At 39.4% G+C, this 17,753-nt stretch overlaps 1 protein-coding gene across 1 annotated transcript in view; it reads left to right on the plus strand.

Moving 5' to 3' along the window:
* Positions 1–17,753, plus strand: part of LOC111569704 (calsyntenin-2) — a 345,816-nt gene that overhangs the window by 95,101 nt on the left and 232,962 nt on the right. The gene's annotated exons all lie outside the window — the stretch shown is intronic.

Here is a 17,753-nt window from a genome sequence, read left to right on the forward strand (position 1 = left end):
GTGCAATGACGGCTCATTACGGATGTTTGCATTTCACTGAATTCTAGTTCTACCTCCTTGACAGTAATGTATATCAAATATTATATAGTTGAAGAGTAGAGTAATGCTCCTCCTTAGAATATTTAGATTATCTTTAGAGGCCCGATGAAGTAAAGCGATAGAATCAGATGCAACAAAAGCAAAGAGGTGGATATCAAAGTCAAACCTTGTAGAGGTGTTGTCATGGTCCCAGATGTCAGTAATTATATGAAACAATAGAATTAATGACCAAAGCAAAACTTCCCATCCATTTCGAAGAAAAAAAAGAAACAAAAAAATAATTACCATTTAAATCCTGTAAAAGATTTATCCCTAAAGCACTGCATTTAATTAGAAAAATAAATACAAAATTATACATAGAATTTCATTAATCAAGCTTTTATAAATAAAAACACTCTTTCAATGAAAGTAATCATTTGCACTACATACATTTTAAACTGTTTAGATGTTCTTCAGAATTAATTTAGATATGATTTGGAACAGCCCGTCCAAAATGAGTGTATCCAGTCTGTTGATATCTTCAAAACAAGCCCGATCAGACTGTTTTAGTGCCATTTGATGTTCTATTATTTGATTGATTTCTTTTAATTAATGTTTTTTTCATCTCTTAACTTTTGTCACTTTTATTATTTTCTCATGTTCTTTATTTGTATTAGTGTCTCACTGTTTTGCTGCATATTTGCCAGTGGCCAGTAAAGAACTTTGAAGTCCACTAACAGTTTGATTGACTGACTGATCTTTTTCCAATGATCAACACTGGAATTATCATTTCCCATTCATGCGGTGCGTTGTTTCTGCGACAGACATTGTGTGCATGAGCAGTGTGCTTTTGCATTGCATGAATGCATTTCTTTGTATATTTGCTGGTCTATTCACAGAACGTATGTGTGGGTGTGTTTGCACGTCTGGCCTCACAGCTCCTGGAGAACCACTATTCCCCATAGAGATGCCGTCACACAGTCAATGAATGACCCCACCAAGGTTGTCTGCAGTTCATTCCTGCATTCCTTTCAAACAAGGTTTAGGCATAGACAAATATGTGTCTGTGTTTTTTCACTTTAGCTGCAATTTGCCTTTTTATTTACCTACTCAAATGGTAAAAGAACATCTCAATGCTGAATAAGACAGAAATAGAGGGTCAGAGGGATAATGCGCCTACACTTGGCGAACACGCTTTTGCCTCGGCGCAGCTAAATGGTGGAGGCTTGTTTTATGTTGTATTACAAGGCGGTTGCCTTTTCAGAGCACCTACAGTACAATACACAGCGAGCAGATGCTGGGTTTAATCCGTTGAACCCCCCATGTCCTTTCCACCTGAATTAATTTCCCTGCACAAAACAACAAAGTTCTCAGTAAATTATGTGCGATAAACAGTGTGGGTTTTCTCTTTTCTCTCGCTCGCTGCCATTCTCTTCAGTATAATAGAAGTAAAAATAGCCACTTGATCTTTGGCTCGGTTAAAAAGAGGTTGAGAGGATATTGTAATGCACAAACACTTTCTTTCCCAAATAACTGATTGCTTTAGCACTGGTGCGGGTACCTCATAAAGGAGGTTGGACCCAGGGAGCAGATGTAGATGATAGAACAAACAGTGCCGGTCAGTAGGAGGAATTGCACAGTAATTGTTTGTCAGAATTTCCAGTGGACATAAGTGAGCTCTGCAGCACCTAAGTGGAGACTGTGGGAGTGTGCTCTGAATGCCCGCTATTGTGTTTTGTTTAATTGTTAGCCGAAATTGCAATCAAATTTGTGAAATACCGCTGCGTTTCGGTGCCTTCCATGAGGTCTATTGTACCACTGTAATTTCACTGTTTGAAACATGAACACTATAATCACAAACTGATCCATTCACACACACACAAGTGTTCTTGCAGCTATGTATATCTCCTTGATCAGTCTTCTGGGAGCTGATAACTCCCCTCCTGCCTTCATCTCCTTCAGATAGGGGAAGTAGCTGTCATTATGTCAGACATGTCCAGAGCATATCCAACCGTCAAGCCTGATTGGCTACTACTTCAGTGTGTTCGTGTGATTCTCGGTGTGCGTATGTGAGTTAGTTAGTGTTCATTGTGTTGTGTGATCATTCAGATTTTTCTCAGTTATGGTGGAGGTTAAAGTGTGTTTGAGGCAATTTTCTCTCTCATGTACATTGCCACCTTCTGAGCTTCTCTGTCATCTCAGTTCACAGTCTGGCCTTCAAGGTCACGCACTGCAGCTTTCTGGGTTCAACCGTGTTAGGAAAAAGCTGCTTGGACCGGTGAAATTCAAGGTTTTGGTTTTAAGAGTCACTGCTGTATATGTACGGTAAATAAAAGCCCATGTTTGTTTTTCTACAACAGTGACCTCCAGAGCCATTTCTGTTAGTCTGTCCATTTTCTCTGACTAGTAGCAAATTATTTAGCCATTAGCCATCATGGACAACAGGGTTAAAGCAAATTGATAAGCCAATCATCTACATTTTGGAATGGACCATTGTTTGTGGCTGACTCTGCAGGCTGTTGCATCATCTGAGTAAATTAAGTTCCAACATAGTTTGATTTGAACATCTTGCAGGACTTAGAAAGAACTTGTTACATCATACAAGTTAGTTACCAGATAGAGTTAAAGGGGAGTGTAATTGATTTTACACATCTAAGTCTGTTTACAGGTGTTTAGGAGTGTTACTGCTCATATGATAAAAGTTGTTCAAAGCCTTTTGTGCCTCCAGATGGAGCTGTGTGAAGTCTGAGGAATTGCATCAAGCGATGGAACTTGAAGCAGCACCAGCTGGGTCTAAAGACTACAAAGTTAGAAAATCTGGGGGTGTGGAGTTAAAAGGTCATCTGTAGCCATTACTCACCTCTGATTGAGACTGAGTTGACTGAGAAACTCAAGACTACATAAAGCCGGTTTTGGTCTATGATATTTTGGTGTGACGATTTTTCACCCCACCTGACAATCCCATCCTGGTATGTAATTGGTAACATGAGGTGTTTACAGATCCGGTCATAAACCTCTCAAACTGCTCACAGACTCATGAGGATCACTGTAATTTACAAGTTAAAATTGGGATGTTTACACAGAAGCACCTGGAGCAGCGGACACTGTTGCCTAGCAACTGTGGCTAATGTTAGCAACAAATATGAAAACTGACAGTTAAATTCTCACCACTTGTTCTCACTCAAGAATAGACAACTCGTACTGACCCCATCACCCCAACAGTTTCCTCATTTAGATTTGCTTAGAGCTTCTGCTTTTGTTTTTTTTTTCTCACTGTAAAGCATTATTAGCGAGTTTTGCTCAACAGCCTCCATTTAGTTTCCATCTGCTTCCCCATGAGATCACGCGATGGTGGCGCTCTGCTCCCTGACTGCTCCCTCCGGCTGCCTCTTATAGTGTCTACATGTCTAAGATTAGAGAGAAGAATATCTGTGAAGTTTCTTCTTATGTGTCTGATGCAACCTGATTTCAAAATCTGTTAGGATTTCAAAACTCTTGTAGTTTTAACCCGGCTCTAGCCTCTACTGGTATAACCATCCAATCAGTGGTGGAGTTGCTTTGTGGATAAAGTAGGTGCTAGAATTTGACAAGGAAGAAGCATGTGAATGTACAAAGATGATGTGTTTGGTACTGCTGCATTGATTTTGATTCTGACTTTCTGTTGCAAGTCTAGTGAGTGCATGAGCACAATACTAAATCAGTGGAGTACTATTCTAAGAGATATATTAAAATTTAAACCTCCGCCTCTGCATTTATTGTGACACTGAAGCCCAGTTTTACACTTTACAGCATTACTTCGATGATTACCATTACTTAACTTTAGACAAGGGTGCAAATGTAATTTTATACAAATAATTTGAGTGGGGAATTGCTGCCGACACTAATTGGTGGATGTACCTGTATGTACTGAATCTAGAAGCATCTGTGTTTAATGTTATTATTGTGATTTAAGTCTATGCAGCCGGTTGACAAATTAAAGGAAAATAGCTCTCCTATAGGTGTTCATTTTGATGAAGATCTGGTGACTGTGAAGACAGAATTCACATCATATTTATCAAAGCATTCAGTGACGCCTTATGCTCTAGAGATGGAGGCTTTCTCATTCTGGACTATTCCAATCAGGATCAGGAAATGTTTCATCATAGAATAAAAATGATCACTCAGAACAGCTTTGTATTGATTTGCAGTAATCTTTCCCTGCCAGGGGACAAGTGGACCCAAACCACGCCAGCAAAATGCCCTCCACATCATAACAGAGCCACCACTGTAAGGGTAAATGCATCACATTTTTCCTTTAAATTCTCACCCATCTGTATGTAATACAACACTGGCATTTTGGCACATATCTAAATATAAAAAAAAAATAAAAGACACACACAAGCAGTCGATAAATGATAAGATATGAAGCAACATATCTTATGTAGTTGACTCATTCTGTTGAATTGAACGGTCTGTTTTAGGTCTCTCCCTCTGAATAAAGTGACCTTTTTGCAGATTTCCTTAATGTTGATATAAATAAATGTAACAAAATGCCAAGCTTACTTTGAAGCATGGATGTTACAGCAAGGCTTGCAGTGTTAACATTACAATCATACCACTTACATTACAAGTAAGTACAACAGGTGTTTTAGAACTTTGTCAGCCATGACTTAAAATGTACTTTTATGCACATTGTTCTGCTTTACATATATAAAACATTCAGCATCTGACTGCTGAAGAAGTGCATTTCTGTCTCCGTCCTCAGGAATGAAACCTCTTTTTTGAAAGTTTTGCTTTTTTGTCTTCATTTTATGACCTATAGTTTTGTTTTGTTTTTTTTTTAAAGAAAAGAAAAAAGTCTTGTTTGAGCTGATTTAGCCTGGTTTATTGGAGCTATTTCAGGTGAGAGGCTGTAAATGAATCAACTCTACTGTATGTTTTATAGCCTGATGCTGCAAATCATCAGACAAAAAACTTGTGTTAGATTTATTTAATCATCTTCCAGGGACACATGGAAAATTCCTGTGTCTTTGTGGTTGTCATTCTTGGACAGATTACCAACACTACCACTCAAAGTTGCTCTCTGCCATAAATATAATAGAGTGAACTGATATATCTCTTCAGGGTCAATATTGATGTCCGATATTTAGAGCTGATATACACTGAAAACCCTGGCATCATGAATTAGAAAAACTAAGGCACAAAACACTTTTAAAATGCATTTATTTATTTTTCGCATTAGTTTAATTAAAAGAGAGCTTTTCAAGATGAATCCATCAGTGCTGAGAGCCTATTACTTGCAACATTGTGTTGACTACAGATAGGAAGACGAGGCTGCATCAAAGCCAAAGTGGCATATTTAAAGTGTATTTTTTTTTAAACTGTCAAAATAATTTGAAAAATGCTGCATATTAGGTTTGATAATCACTTGATCCCTAATAATTTTTGTCTTTGGCAAATTTAACACCAATACAAATTTACAAATTATGTTCCGATGTTTTTTCACTGGGGCTTTTTCTTTTCGTATCTCCGTGGTCCTCCTCACTTCATTTCTCTCTGCTCTCTTCTGAATGATCTATTTTTGGGTTTCATTTGGGGAGAGAAAGGAGAAATTACGAGTTTTAGCTCTCTTTTCCCTCCCTGGATCCCTCCAGGATGAGGTGAGATGAACTAAATGTGTGTGTGCTTCGCAGAGGTCCAGAGAGAGTCCCAGTAGGAATACTCTCTTCCTCTCGTCACATCTCCTTACCCACTTGCCTTCGATTTTTAGAGTGATATGAGAAAGATAGAGAGAGGCAAAATGGGATGGACTGCCAAGAGGAATCATGAACACACTCCGACCAGCAGCGAGGACTAAGTGCTGTGGAGAAGTAAGTGTGTGTGTGGGAGAAATAGAGCACGTGTGCATACAGGCTAGACTGGATGCATTTGAGTGATGTGGCTGAAAGTACAGACACAAGTGGATATTAACAGAAAAGAGGAAAAAATACTGATAAAGTCAACTATATCAGAACAGACTCAAGGACAAATATTACCTGAGGTCATGCGGCCGTCGGTGTGAAGTGTTTTCTCTGTGCGGCGGTGCTTCCTGTCAGCACACACACATTCAGTCACACATTTCTTTAACCAGATTACTGTGCATAGTGCACCTCATGTTCCATAAGACGGTGGCCTTCACTTCAAAAGCTCAACCATTCTAAAAGGATTACACTGGGGATACTTTTATTGGCTCAATGTGTTTTCAACCCCCTGTTTCACTCTGGCCTGAGGTGCCACATTAACCGGCCAGAGCAAAATTCTGCTGGGATCAAAAAGACCTGAGAACTTGTCTCTTACGCTGACTTCTTGCTCAGTCAACGCACACGCATCCAGCTCACACTTTAGGCCATCCGCAGATAAGAGACTCTTACTGAGCTGCAAGAGTGACTACAAGTGGTTTGAAACAGCCGGCGTGTTTGTCGGTGATGGATTTATATGCATAATTTTCTACATCTTTAGTTCTCTCCCTGTACATCCATTTCCACCCACCTCTTTAAATGCATACAACAAAACTCCAGGAATTCGAAACATTGCAAAAAAGTTTCTACACTTGACTAAGCAGAAAATGGTCCAAAAATGTAAGTGCAACTAGTCTTGCAAAGTGCACCTTTATCCTCAATTTACCTTTTAAGTGCATCAAGTCTTTGGTATTATATATACTAGTAGGTGTGAGTGAGGCCTGTCCTAACAGAGGGATAAGCATAACACACATCTTTCAGGTGGTTACACAAGTTTAAGGAGAGTCTTTGCTTCAGGTCAGTTTACCACACTGACAGAAGATGATCTCACGCTAAGAGTTTGATTGTGTTTTAGTGTAGATCTATGTCAAGACAGTTTGTCAAGTACATTTCTTTACTGTACCTGCTTTTTGATGAATGACCTGTGTGTGTAAGGAGCCTCATATTATATTAATAACCATCTTATTGCCTAAAAAAATCATTACCTCACAGAAAGTGATGGCTAGGCTTGAGAAAGACTCCACATGGTGGGGTAAGTTCTAACATGGTGCAACAGCTGTGCCAAAGCTGTGTACAAAGACATTGAAATTAAAACAACTGATTCTCATCACTTTTTTAACCACAGAATGAGATGCCACCCATCTGACTGAGCTTTCTTAGACTCTTGGTTGCCAAACAATGTTGTGTGGTTTGTGAAGATGTCTTTAAAACACGATTTTCATGTTTGCTGCCTCCCTTGTAGACAGAAATAAAATATAAAACAAAAATAGTCAATATTTAACACAAAGTCTCTTGTCAGTATTTGTATATTGCATTAATTTAGAGGTTTTTAGCATCTATTGTAAATTTAGTTCATCTATCTCCATCCATTGGTCTATCCATTTGAATATTCATCAGTGACCAATAGATGATAAATAGAAGATGTAAAGACAGATAGATGTCCACACATACCTGTTATCATCAATCATTGATGGAAAAAGATGGATTGATAATAATATACATATACACAACTGTTCAAACGTTTGGGGTCACCACGACAATTTCATGTTTTCCATGAAAACTCACACTTTTATTCATGTGCTAACATAACTGCACAAGGGTTTTCTAATCATCAATGAGCCTTTCAACACCATTAGCTAACACAATGTAGCATTAGAACACAGGAGTGATGGTTGCTGGAAATGTTCCTCTGTACCTCTATGTAGATATTCCATTAAAAATCAGCCGTTTCCAGATAGAATAGTCATTTACCACATTAACAATGTCGAGACGGTATTTCCGATTCATTTAATGTTATCTTCATTGAAAAAAAAAGGTTTTCTTTCAAAAAAAGGACATTTCTAAATGATCCCAAACTTTGGAACGGTAGTGTATATCTATTCTTTTATCATTTTTTTCCCTACATAATTGATTGATGGTTACACGAGGGATGGATAAGTGTGTCAGCATCTATCAATCTTAGATAAATCCACAAATACTATGTACCTATATTAAGTCGGTAGAACTGTATTGAATTAATCCCATTCAAACTGACTTCTCTTGCAAGTTTTACTGCCAACCATCTGCCTGTTACAGTTAACTCTGCCCATGAGGTGGGTTGTAGCACTTTACTTCTGCCAAATGTGCTTGAAATGTACAAAAACGGCAGGTCCGACGAGCGAACTTTGAGTGTTAATGTCTAACAGAGAAGTGAATGTTCCTTGTAAAGACACATGAATAATTTAACTGTAATATTTTTTAAGTGATTTAGTCAAAACCAAAATGTGCTAGGTTGTAGCCCACTCTACCCTGCGTATCAGCAGCAGCCATCAGCACATTCAAATAAAGCACTAATGGCTAATGGTCAGTGTTGCTGAGCTGGAAAATGAAGCTGTGTTTGCACTCCAAGCTTCCATTTGTATCCAGAAGCTCGCACACTTCACAGTCTGCAAATGAACATGTTTTGTAATTTTCCTGAATGAACTTTTCAACCAGCAGATGCATGTTTGATATTCAGTGAACAGAACACACTGAGCACTTTTCATTTTTCACATACTGGGTAAGCAGGACCCCTCCTGACGTATTTTATCGCATTCCATGCACACGCTCACAGGCCATTGCACACGCTGCAGTTATGTACGTGAAAGTCCAGTTCTGTCCCACTGAGAAATCAGCAAAGGGTTTGTATTAGGGAATCAGCCACAGTGCATTGCAATGTCACAGTAAAACAACGACGACATAGAAACTGTGCTTCTAAAAATGAAAAAAATAAGAGCACTAATTGTCTGTGCAGTGAGGATAGAGAGGTGCCGCCCAGCCTGCTGCTTCTGAGGTGGGCAGGATTAAGAATGAAGATGTCATCTTTTAGAGCCAGAATCCATTTCAAACCAAAACGTCAACAGCTGTGGATGAAACTGTCATAGCTGTATGACTTGTTGTGAATTGCCTTACAAAAATATCTGATGTCTCAACAGAGTTTCATTCCAAATGACATGACACCCTGAAAATATTTCTGGCAAGTGTGTTCAAAGAGGTCTTGAGTGGAAGGATGTGTCAGTCACTGCTAAATGGGTAGCATGATATGTTCGGGGAAATGAACCCCCCGCACCCACTACCCAAACAGAAATCAGCTAACATGAACACATGAATGAATGAGATGAGGAAAGAGTCGCAAATCAGCATCAAAACTCGAGTGTTTCAAGTTTCTTGTGCACTAACCCTGTTAAAAAGTGATATTTGTAGTAGTTTTAGCTTGAAAATTGTCAAGGTCGTCAGATATCCTTGGCCTGAAAGAAGTTACAACAATAACGGGAGATAGTTTTGACTGTGTAATGTATTCTCAGAAGCTTTCCCACCGTCATCCCGGATCCATCTGATATTCGGTGCATTCCTTTAACTCTCGCCCCTTGACAGTACTTTGCTGTGTAGGCACCACCTCTTGACGTGTTCCTAGTGCATATGTGAGAAAAGCAGGAAGCTGTAAATGCCGTATCTCAAATTGCACATACAATAATGGATCAGAGTAATGGCTCTCAAATGACGCAGGGAGAGAACATTTGTGACTATGAAGCCATTTGATAAAGAGGGGTCATGATAGCTGGAGGTAATGGCACCAAAAGTGCATATTCAGCTGCTATACATCCACTCCTGGTCATTTGGAATCATGCTTTTAGTTTTTTCTCTCTCTCTCTCTCTCTGTGGTGTACCTTTAATGCATAACACTCCTACATGTCTCTCTTTGTTTTTCTCGCTCTTCCCCAGGGGCAGTGGAGGGTTGGGGGGGTGGTAGCGCAGCGGCAGAGCGTCTGTGAGCCTTTTTTTTTTTTTGCTCTATCTCTGCAGGTTAATAAGTCCCCGTCTGAAAGTGGAGCAACACATGTAGTAATATGGCAGCGCAGTGACTTAGAGCACAGAGGCAAACAATTTGTATAGTGTCTTTTATACTTTCCTCTCTTTTTCCAGCTCTTTTTTGCTCTTGTATTGTGACTCCAGAGGGGGGTTTTGCACTTCAGCCAAGGTGGATGGAAAACAAGCTCATGATAAAAGCCTGACCTTTGTCTGGGCTCCATCATTGCGCTGCAGGGACAATGTCGAGGGGTAGACGGGAGAGAAATGTCAAAACAAAAATGCCATTGCTCACTGAGGCGCAAATAAAGCCGGCTTTTGATATGTGTGGCGGCACTTGCCTCCTCTCGGTGTTTTTTGTTTCTGTTTGTGTAGTGCAGAACTATAAATGCACCTTCATGAATTTTTCCACTTGTCTCTGAACCTTTGAGCTTGATGGTTTGTTGCTGCTGTTTTTTCTCGTCTTGTTTACCGCAGTCAGAGCACTCGCAGGGTGGTTTCACATGGTGACTTGTGCTGCTTTGGGTTCGTTAGGCTCAGAGGCTGTGGGGTCCTGCTGCAACACTGCTCTGCTCTTCAGTCGGCCACTGAACCCGCCCTCCGCCTCCCCACGCTCACCCACTCACCCACCAGGCGCTGGGATGGCGGCCAGAATGCACTACCTGCCAGAGGCCACAGAAGCAGCCTGCACACAAACATGCACAGGCTGATAAACTACATTCTACGCACCTACATGTTTTATACACATAAACACACCTGGGGCGATGCAGAACGGCCTCTGAACTGTTGGATTATTCCTCTCTCAACAAAAATCCAAAAAAAGCACAGCGTGATCCTGCTTTATCTCACTCAGCCGAGGGCTATGAACAGCTCATAATCTCAAGGAACTAAATCCAAACATTGCAGCCGCGAAAGGCCAAAGACGGGGCAACAGGTGAATTATTTTCAGGCCGAGTCATGATTTTCAATTACAGCCCAGGGGACACTGTGTTGGTTTAAAAGTGTGGAATTTAGTTTCGACTGTGTGTCTTCCGCACTGTTGTGAGATGAGAGGACAGCAGAAGGAGCTCCGTACGAAGCACAGCACAGGTCAGGGTGTCAGCGTCTGAGAGAGGCTGTGGAGGGACAGCCTCAATGTGACCCAGGTGTTTTGGCAGGAACACATTTTCTTTTGCAGTTATGCTCTGACTGACTAATGAACTTACTCGTATTCCGCTCAAGCACGAAAAGCCCTTCTCATATTTGTTCGGTAAACTTTGTCAGCTGTTGTAGTGCGAGCTTCAGTTTGGTTTCCTTGTTGAATTTAACGTTGCAAACGAAGGTGCGATGGAAAAATAAGGTTCATTTCTCATCTGTTTTCACGGCCCTGCTTTAGTCAGACTGATTATTGTCAAGTGTAACTATTTTTAATATTATGTCATCCAGTGACTGTAATTGAATAATCTTCCTGTGCTGTGAAACTAGTATCTGTTCACTTTAGTTTCATTAAAAGTCCTCAACTTTATTCACTACTATACAATAATGACTTTTTTAGTCATTCCAGGGCTGTCATTTGTAGAGGGGGGTGACTTAATAGGCAAAAATGAAAATGAATGCATTAACTTTTTTTTTTCATTTTGTCTAATAGGTTTTATGTGCATAGCAGATAACGGTACCCACACTAAGAGGCACAGTGAGGAACAGAAGAGACTGAGAAATATTTTTGACATGGACTGATTTTTTTTATTTTTAAAGATTTGAACTCAGCCTGGCACATGCATGTTAAACTACCTATTTAAACCAGATTTAGGCAGGCTTTTATCCATACTGAATGAAGATGCTGCAACCTTGATGCATCTACTTGCAAGTCAGGTTGTGGTTAACAGTGACATGAACATAAGCTAAAATTCACTCCTCCGTTTCAAGATCCTGCATAGTGAAATAAATAGTTTTAGTTGTGTATTTGTATTGGCTCACAAAAGACAATATTAACTAGAGTCGTATCAGGATGTGTTGCAGTGTTAGGATGAGGCTTTTATTCTTTACAACCTGTGGGTGTGAGGTTTACTGAGGTGCATTATTGAAACTGTAGACTGTATTGTTTGTGCAGTTTGACCTGCTGCTCCAGCGATTTTGACCTTAAGAGTCATAATAAATCACTGCAGTAGCTCTTAAATATCCATGTGGCTGCGAAGATAAAGATAAGCTTCCTATCATATATTATAAATTAGCAGTTAAAAAAGGAATGAATGTGCACTGCATAATGTCAGTTTTATTAGCTTGCAGACTACAAGTGTTACTCTTTAGTCTAACTGATCTCAAGTCAAAATCAATGTTAAGGACCTGAGGACTCAACGTATCAATGAGGAATCTACTTAGAAGCTTTTATATGTAATAAAGTCTTCTCCCTGCAGATGGTTCCTGTCAGCTCGCTCTGCGAAGCACAAAGCCAGAGTGCAAAGAAGATTAAAATTTGCAAAGATCTCCAAGGTTCAAAGAATACACGGATCGCTGCGATGATAGAGTGGTTGAGGGGAAAGAAGAAAGTGAGCCGAGACACATCCCTTGACGTCGGGAGAGCGGGGATGTTTCTCGATAATTCGCAGCGACCCGTTTGATGGACATCTCTGAGTCTGTTGGAGCTGGCGTGGGCTCCCAGCTTGCGGTGTAGCTGTAATTGCCTGTTGGTTGCGGTAATGGCTAACTGTCTCTGCAACGTTTACTTTTCATTATGCTGATGTATTCATCACAGCCCCTTTTGTTGACCTTATCAATCAGAGTTTAATTTCCTACAGATTTCTTTTTAATTACAACTGTTTCTCTTCCTCCCTTGTCCCCCCGGGGTCTGCTCAGATTGCAGCACCCGCCCGTTAAGAGGTGGCACCCGCCAGCACGGTGACGGTGGCACACTGTCGTCTGGTCAGAGATTAATCAGCCGTTATAGTGCCTCTGCCATGCTCGGAGCCTCAAGTCAAATGCATGACTTAATTGGCAGTGAAATGGCGGCGGGAAATAGTCCCGCTGACCGGCAGCAGTAAAGGGCATCTGAGCGACGGTATTCACCTTTCAGCTGTCACACAACCTGATTATATTAGCCTGTACAGGTTTGATAACTGTATCCCTCAAACCTTGTGATTAAATTGATTCAAAGTACAAAGATGATTCAGTGGCCTTTAACTCCACTCAAGACACTTACAAGAAGTGGTTATTACTGCAACATATGCGGAATAGATTGTATTAATTTAGTTGCTACACGGGAAATGTGTCAAAAAGCAGAGTATAGAACCGTGTAAGGCAGTGAAAGTTGGAATTGTAGCTGTTAATTAAAAGAAATAAACAACAATGAGGGTAAAATAAGGTTATACACTTTTTGGGAGATATTAAAAAAAACAGGATTTTGTCGTCTGCCCTGAAGGCAAGAATAGCATCTTAGGTTCAAATAAGCCAATATGACAATCTCTTACGAGCAGTTTGTCTGCTGCTTGTTAATAGAAAATGATGCATTTGATTATAAGCTTGTCCTTAAAAAGTGCTTTGCATCTCAGGTAGTTGTGTTGAGCTAAAAAGCCGCAAGGTTTCATGAGATGCTGGCAAATCGACCTCCTTCCATTCACAAACACAGGTTATCGCATGCCATTTGCAGAGCACTTTTAGTAGCCATTCAAGGTGTTTGCTTTTAAAAATTGGGGTCACTTGGAGTGCAGTTTTTTTTTTTTCCAAGGTGTATACGTGTGTGTTTGCTAGTTCTTTCATTTCTTTTTTAAACACACATCCTATTAGAGTCTGTCTGAAGCCTGAAGGCCCGGTGGCAGATGAGCACCACACAGTTCAATCAAAGCGTCGAAAGGACAAATCCTCTCATCGCTGTGTGTCGTTAGTACACAAAAGTGTGAAGACTTTCAGCAAAGAGAGCAACTCTGAGAAGTGCTGCTGTCTGATTCTACCTGTGAAGTGAAATGATGCAGACAAATGTGACCGTGTGAGCTGTCATGTTCCCTTTCTATTGATTAGAGGATTAACCATGTTTAGTTTTGATTCAAGTCACCGTGGAGGAGTATGTAGCTAATCACTTAGTGTCAAGACATTAGTGCTTGCAGCTGTGGGTTCGATTGTGGTAAACGGCTGCAACGTTTCCCCTGAGACACTTTGGGACTGATGGTCGGGTTGGTTCATTTCTCCACCAACCCATCCTCCGCTCCATCTCTCCTTAACCTCTCGCATTATTTGCCAGAGGAAGAAGCATATCCATCCATTTTCTTGTAATGACTTAGGGGCATGTCTCAAGCTGTCAGTGCATGGACCCCATTCTGTTAAGATGGTATTTTCTACCAGGGATTGGGTGAGCTATAGTCGTGGGTTGAGGGTGGGGTTAATATGTAGGTGGCACCCATTCGAGATACTGCAGCGATTACTGGAGGTGGACTCTCCTTTAATGCTCTCATCACTCCTGGTGAAAACCCATTTCATCCCACACACATGAGTTGCAGCGGGGCTTTGAGATGTCATTAACCCGCAGTGGCGATGCAGCTAGACCACGGTGACTGATGGAAAGATGCACTCCATCTTGCATGCAGGTGATCACAAAGGTCACCGGCAATGAGACGCCATCAGACTAAATTGTGATGTTGAGTTGTCTGCCACTGGTCATGAAGTGTACTTTTGCTTTTTGGTGGCATTGCAGCTGGAATGCTTTGTGCTCTCACAAGAGGCAAATTTTGATAATGCTGAACAGAACCTTAAGGTCAGCCTGACACTGCTAAGTAGTGGCGGTGAGTGGCACGAATGGAGCATCAAGGATTAAAAGGTCAATAGGGCTCCTAAGCTGTGAGAAGACTGAATATAAAGTTGAGGACAAGCCCCTTCAATTCTCTAGACTCCCCATTAGCTGTCACGCCTCATGCTCAAATAGTGTTCTACCCTGTATTACAATTTTATTGGGGTTATGCACTTGTCCCAAGTAGGAACAGGAGATTACCTTTTTTTTTAATCAACATCTTTTATCTTCTTTTTTTTCACTCTCGGTTTTGACCTGCATAAAGTGCTGCTAAAGGAGTAGTGTGTTACATTGCAGCAGGAGTGCACCTGTGTGTTAATTGTTTTGCATCTGCATGACAACAGACTGCTCCTCCCAAAGCAGCGTTCTTCAACTGGTTTGTCTCTCTTTGCTGTACATTTGGGAACGACAGCAATGACACATACAAATCATGTTTCCCCTTTGAAATTCCTGTACAGCGTCAGCAAGATCTGCATTCCCAAAATGACACAGTTTGGCATTTAAAGTTGAAATGCAGTATCACTTTACCCCTTACTGTTGTAACAAACTCATGCATATTTATCATGTCCTAATAGACTAATGTGTTCCTATCGCTGTGCCCTGTAAATGATCTCCTCTGACTGTATCAGTGCTGTTAGCTGTGCTTTCTGGGCTGATGCTCATGAATATGCATCCCTGTGGTGTTAGCATGTGTTCCCCAGGTCTCACTAGCTTTTCGCTGCTGCCCACAGACTCGAAAAACATAATTACAAAACCTGTGCTAAAATCTATCAGTTTGGTCCTTTACTATACTCACAGTATTCTAACATGCATTTATATGATTACAGTGTTGTTATATTATCTGCAAAGAAAGTATATTTCCAAAACAAAACGTTAAAGAAATGGAAGGATAAGAGATTTGGATATATGTATTTTAGATCAGTGGCTCTTGTTGGCCACTCATGTTAAATCCTGAGTTACTGTGACGGAGTAAGAAAAGCTTTCAGCAGTAATTTACATGTTACTGTTGCAAGTATTGTTCTTAGCCAGCTACTTTATTTCTCTGTTACAAATAGCGAGCCATTTCAACCTTTTGTTTTTAGCTAACTCAATCAAATGTCACACTTTGAGCTCATGATGTTAGCCATTTATTGATCACTTTTCGGCAACTTTTTAAATTGTTTATCCATTGCTACTTTTAGCTGTTTCAACTTTAATGTTCTAAGCTAATTATTTCAATAATTCTTGTTACTTTTAGCAAATAGCTTCAGCAACCTATTCTTTTTTAAAAATCAGCTTCACCTTTTATTCACTGTTTTCACTAATTATTTGAAGTGTTTTCCCATTACTTTTGTCTGTTTCAAATATTTATCTGCTTTTCACTGTTTCAACCTTTTATTCCGTTTAGCCATTACATTTAGCTAACATTTTGTCTCTTTTAGTGAGCTATGTTAACCATGTAGTATTTCACTTTTAGCTAACTATTTCAACAATCTACACATAATTTTTAGCTGTTTTAATCATTTAACTGCTTTTAGCTGTCTCAGCTTTTTTATCCGTTGCTAAAAGAAAACTGTTGGAATTTTTTAGCTATTATGTTTAGTTAAAAATTTGTCTTGCTCTCTCTTAGCGAACTATGTTAACCATTTATTATTTTACTTTTAGCCAATTATTTCAACAATCTACACATTACTTTTTGCTGTCTTGACCTTTTATTTATTACTGACAGCTTTAAATTGTTAATTTTAGGTAACTTTGTCACTATTCAATTTGATCAAGCTATTTTAACCATGTATCGAATACTATTAGCTGTTTCAAGCACAGGCTGTGGTTTCATCCATCTGTTTATTGCTTTTAACTCATATTTTGATTGTTTATCCATAACTTTTAGCCAACAGTTTCACCCATTTATTCATTGCTTTTAGCTCACTATGCCAACTGTTTATTAATTAGTCTTTAGCAGTATCGGTTATTCTTTTTTTCCCCACTCATGTTCATTCATTACTCATTGCTTTAGGCTATTAAATCCAGCCATTTAACTCTGTTAGCTAACTATGTTAATCAGGTAATATTTACTTTAAGCTGTTTGATTTTTTTTCTTATGTTTTAAGCTTTCAATTGTTGTCCTTTGCTTTTAGCTATTTCAACAATGTATTAATTACTTTAAGCTTTTTCCACAGTTTATTCATTGCTGAAAGCAAACTATTTGGAACTATTGTCTATAATTTTTAGTGAACAAATTAAACTATTTATCACATTCAGCTAACTTTGTCAACCATTTGTTAATTGTGTTTATATTTCAGTCACTTATCCATTATCTTTAGCTATTTCAACCACAGTACACCTTAATCTATAACCTTTTATTTATTGCTTTTAGCTAATATTTAAGTTATTTGTCCAACATTTTTACCAATTTTCCATTACTGTTAAGTATCTAATTTGATTTCTCTGCTCACTTGGTATTGTCTCAGATTAGTTGGAGGTGTGCACTGTGTACTCAGTCTATTGGAAGTTGCAGTTTAGAAGTTTTTTTTAAAATAAATGTACTAATGGTTAGCATCACATCACTAAGATGGTCGTATTTGGACATTGAATTTCCTCTTGAGCACAGTTCTCTCAAAATATATTTGTATTGTCTATGCAGATTGGTTCAGTTCTCCACATCGTTCCATAAGCCCCAGGCAACAGCAGAAGTACTCCCTGGGCTCCACATACCTCTGTTTGGAAATAACAGTTTTAGAGTGTCTTAATCAGATTTCAAGTGCAGTAAAAGCAGACTTAAATTGTAAGGAAGTGATTAAATTAAAACTAAATCACAGCTGCATTTGTTTTACAACAACAAGACGGTGTTCTCTGTGTTGTCACATTGAAAGAGTACGATGTGTGTGGTGACATTTGTTTTTCTGAGTTGTTTGGGAATACATATTTTGACATTGTGAAAAGGCTTTTATGAGCATTCAGTGAATAACTGAAGTGGTCTGGAACAATGATTGCTTGATTAGGACTTACAAATGGTCTACTTTCTTTATTTTTCCTTGAAAGCTTTCACTGAATGGGGAGTGATTATTGTTTATGCACTTCATTCCCCATTAAACCCAATATTCTGTGTTTTTTAAAGCAAAGCTTGAGAGGACCTCAAATTACAGCCTTGCTTTGTCATTACCAATCCATAAATTTGAACTTGACATTTAGAAAAAAATGAA

Source organism: Amphiprion ocellaris, chromosome 7 (genome assembly GCF_022539595.1).
Source record: "Amphiprion ocellaris isolate individual 3 ecotype Okinawa chromosome 7, ASM2253959v1, whole genome shotgun sequence".
Classification (NCBI taxonomy): Eukaryota; Metazoa; Chordata; class Actinopteri; family Pomacentridae; genus Amphiprion; species Amphiprion ocellaris.